The sequence below is a fragment of the Panthera pardus genome, unplaced genomic scaffold, assembly GCF_024362965.1.
Source record: "Panthera pardus isolate Hobbes unplaced genomic scaffold, ASM2436296v1 HiC_scaffold_2, whole genome shotgun sequence".
NCBI lineage: Eukaryota > Metazoa > Chordata > Mammalia > Carnivora > Felidae > Panthera > Panthera pardus.
In genome coordinates this window covers 72,456,147-72,460,962 of record NW_026526765.1, presented here as the reverse complement: position 1 = coordinate 72,460,962, position 4,816 = coordinate 72,456,147, and the positions used below count along the sequence as shown (strand labels likewise).

Below are 4,816 nucleotides of genomic sequence, written 5' to 3'. Positions count from 1 at the left end.
GGGAGAGAAGATGAAAAAAAATAAATAAATAAATACCAAAAGCAACAAAGATTAGAAAGGACCAGAGACCACCACCAGAAACTCCAACTCTACAAGCATCATAATGGCAAGAAATTCATAGCTTTCAGTGCTCACTCTAAACATCAATGGACTCAATGCTCCAATCAAAAGACATAGGGTAACAGAATGGATAAGAAAACAAGATCCATCTATATGCTGTTTACAAGAGACCCACTTTAGACCAAAGTTGCCTTGAGATTGAAAATGAGGGGATGGAGCATCTATCATGCTAATGGTCAACAAAAGAAAGCCGATGTAGCCATACTTATGTCAGACAATCTAGACTTTAAAATAAAGACTGTCACAAGAGATGAGGTAGGGCATTATATCATAATTAAGGGGTCTATCCACCAAGAAGACCCAACAATTATAAACATTTATGTGCCAAATGTGGGAAAACCCAAATATATAAATTAATCACAAACATAAACTCATGGATAGTAATACCATAATAGTAGGTGACTTCAACATCCCACAGCAATGGACACAATGTCACAGTAATGTACAGATTATCTAATCAAAAAATCAACAAGGAAACAATGGCTTTGAATGACACACTTGACCAGATGGACTTAACAGATATATTCAGAACATTTCACCCTAAAGCAGCAGAATATACATTCTTCTCCTGTGCACATGGAACGTTCTCCAGAATAGACCATATACTGGGACACAAACCAGCCCTAGGTAAGTACAAAAAGATCAAGAACATACCATGTACATTTTCAGACCACAACGCTATGAACTCGAAATCAACCACAAGAAAAAATTTGGAAAGGTAACAAATACTTGGAGAATGAAGAACATCCTACTAAAGAATGAATGGGCTATCCAAACAGTTCAATTTTTTTTAACGTTTATTTATTTTTGAGACAGAGACAGAGCATGAACAGGGGAGGGGCAGAGAGAGAGGGAGACACAGAATCTGAAAGAGGCTCCAGGCTCTGAGCAGTCAGCACAGAGCCCGACGCGGGGCTCGAACTCACGGACCGTGAGATTATGACCTGAGCAGAAGTTGGACGCTTAACTGACCGAGCCACCCAGGCGCCCCATATAACTTCAAAGAGAAACTGTAATTTAATTTTAAAGCAAAAATTTCTAATATTTATATACTTCAATAATTTAAAGAAAAATATTAAATATCTTCTGCAACTCACAAAACATGTCTATTCATCAGATGCTGGTGGAGACTAAAAGTTTTTACATTTTCCTCTAGGTTTTTTCACATCTTACCTAATTCTGAAGAAGCAAAGACAGTCCCCGGATTCATGACATATGACAAATTTGGGCCAAAAGGGAGTGGAAAAAAACAAGGAAGATTCTATTATTGTAACCTAGATGTAGAAATTAGATAATAGGAATGCTTCAGATTGCAGGCTTTAAAATTACACAGCTTTAGTTTGAGTCTTTGCTTCAACATTTCTAGTTGTGTTGCTTTTGGCGAGTTATTTATTTAAATTTTCTGCTGGTATCAACAGCAAAATGAGGTGAATAATTTCTGCAGTGTAGAAATGCTAGATGGATTAAATGAGATAATACAATAAAGATATTACCACAGTGTCCAGCATGGAATAAACTGATAGAATTGCCATTTGCTCCATCTAATGCAATGATTCCCTAAATTTTCTGCACATTAGAATCAGGGTGCTATTTGAGAATTAATAATCTCTGAGCCCTTTTCCAAATAATTACATTAGACTCTTCATGGGGGGAACATGGTCTTGGGTACTTACAAATCTAGGAGTTTCTCTGGGCTCCTAGGTGGCTCAATTGGTTAAGTGTCCAACTTCAGCTCTGGTCATGATCTCTCAGTTCGTGAGTTAATGAGTTAATGAGTTCATGAGTTTGGGCCCTTGCATCAGGCTGTACACTGACAGTGCAGAGCCTGCTTAGGATTCTCTCTCTCCCACTCTCTCTCTACCTCTCTCTGCCTTGTGTTTTCTCTCTCTCCCTCCAAATAAAAAAATAAACTTTTAAAAAAATCTAGGATTTTCTAATGTGCAGTTGATTTAACTACTACTTTCTAATGGAATGGAACATAGGTGTATACAGTTGACTTATGACTGGAAAAGAAGGTGATTTACCACTAAGATATCACTTTACACCAATCAGAATGACGAATATGAAAAAGACAAGAAATGACAAGTGTTTGTGATAATGTGGAGAAAAAGGAAACTTTGTGCACTGTTGGTGGGAATGTAAATTGGCGCTATGGAAAACATAGTCACTATGGAAAACATAGGTTTTTTAAAAGATTAAAGATAGAAATACCACACTATCCAGTTATTTCATTGCTGGGTATTTATCTAAAAAAAATGGATTTGAAAGGATATATATACCCCTATATTTATTGTAGCATTTTTTACTACAGCTGAAATATGGAAACAGCTCAAATGTCTATCAGTAGATGAATGGATAAAGAAGATGTGAGATAGATAGATAGATGATAGATAGATATATAGACAGATAACTAATGGAATATTACTCAGCCATAAAATATGAAATCCTGTCATTTGCAACAATATGGATGGATCTGGGGGATATTATGCTAGATAAAATAACAGACAAAGACAAATTCTATATGATTTCACTTATACGTGGAATCTAAAAAAGCCAAACAAATGAGCAAAAAAACAGAAACAGACTCATAAATATCAAGAACAAATTGGAGGCTTACAGAAGAAAGTGGGGTGGGGGGTGGGTGAAATAGGGGGAGAAGACTAAAATAAAAAGAGACTTTTCTGAGCCTTTGGTTGCCTTGGTTGTTTCTACATTGATCTTTTAAAATTCCATGCAAAAGAGGCAATTATCTTTTATTTAATTTTTATGAGACTCTTTTAAGTGAAAAGCTTTTTTACAATTTCTTTCTATAGCTCAGATACTTTCCTAATTCATACATAAGACTTTCTCATTTGTTTTTTAGATTGGCAATCACAGAGCTATAGAATTATAGAATTACTATTAATATTTCTCAGTCTTTATAGAAAATGCTGTGCATGGGTAAATATTTCTCATCTATGCTCAAGACTGTTTCTGAACATTATATAAGTAGATTTTTTTTGTTTTTCTCAGGTTGAACTTGTGCTTTGATTATTCTTTATCAGTCAGTTTTTTTAGGTGGCACTTCATATTTGCTCTAAGTTCACTGCAAAACTTACACAGTTAATTATTCTTCCAAACAACTCAGAGGTAAAATTTTACCCACAGGCAGATTTGTTTAAATATGTAAATTTCCTTAAAATAAGGAACTAGCAAAATTGTGAGAAATTCTAAAAAAAAAATTATTTGTACAAAGAGCACAGGACACCAGCCCCATGCTGACAGAAGCCCAGGTGTCGCACCAGTCCTTCCATCCTCACATTGGCAAACAGAAACCTCTACACTGGAGCCTTTCTTGGGGAGTGGGCACCTTTGGAAGACTGAGCCACAGCAGGAGCTGGAGCCAGAGTCACAGCTGCAGCCTGGGCCTTTGTTTGCCTTGGTCTTGGATTTTGGCTGGCAGAACCCGAGACCCTTGGCAATGTGGGCATGAGCGTGTTTCCTCAGCTGAGAGTAAGCAATGTGGGCAAGTCAATTGAGCTTGAGGCTACTGCCCTTTGGGATCTTGGGCTTGACCTCCTTGGGCTTGATGAGGACATTGTAGCCTCAGCATGTGCACTAATGGCCTTGGCGTTGTTGGCCTGCATCTTCTTATGGCCCTTTTTGTTGTGCTTCTAGGCAAAGTACCTATTCCTCAGGAACTGCGGGTCTAAGTTAAGATCCCAAAAGATTCATATCTTTGCGACTTGGTTTCTTGATGCCATTTCTGTGCCATTTTCGTGACTGATTGTGCATGGTGTGGTCCTTGGACTTGGCTGTGTCTGCACCAAAGCCCACAGCTCTCAAAGTGCCTTCTTTTTTTTTTTTTTTTTTAATGTATTGAAGCTGTTTTCTTTGCATTGGAGATCTGAATCACAGTTTACAACATCATTAACCTGATAATGCTTTATAATTACTCATTATCAATGAGGACCCCATGGAACCCTCAATAATAAATTCTATTTGAGAGATTTAAAGAAATTAAAACAGATTGAAAATCAAATTTCAAGAGCTCTTAGAATTATGGAAAAGAAGTACATAGTTAAAGAACACTGTGCTAGGAGTAGCTAGCTTTTCCAGACTCCATCAATACCAGTTAGATACAGGTCACTAGAGCACACACAGAAGAAGACAGTGGGGCTGTGAGTGGACGTGGACACTTTACAATCAAACTTCTCTTGCCATGTTGTTTCTTATATTACCAAAAGATATGATTGAACAACTGGTATTTTTAAAAAGATTTTCCTCTTCCTTGGGTTCAAAACCATTAAAATTGCTGACCATAATTTCTTAAGCACTAATTAGAGGGCAACTGAAGAAAATCTAGGCAAAGCATGGACATAAGCAATGAATCATGTTAACCACAAACCCCAAAATGCTAAGTCTTTGATGAAATTCCCAGATAAAGATAATTAGCAACATTTCCCTTTGTTTGACTTTTCTTTTGCTTCAGAAGAGAACTTATTTTCATATCACGTGCTTTCTTTGGGGAGAACAATCTGGAATTTCTTAGCATATTTTGTGGTATTTATTTTTCTCTTGATGTATTTCATTCACTGAATTCAAAACCTACAGCATTTTCATCTTATTTGCAGGGCTCCACAATGTGAGATCTCAAAGTACCAAAAGCTATTTAGCTCAGGTTATGTCAACATAGATTGGGTTTGTTGCATCTGGA

At 36.8% G+C, this 4,816-nt stretch overlaps 1 pseudogene; it reads right to left on the bottom strand.

The window, feature by feature from the left end:
- Positions 1–3,437: 3,437 nt before the first annotated feature.
- LOC109267411 (60S ribosomal protein L29-like) lies at positions 3,438–3,999 on the bottom strand (annotated as a pseudogene).
- Positions 4,000–4,816: the final 817 nt, after the last annotated feature.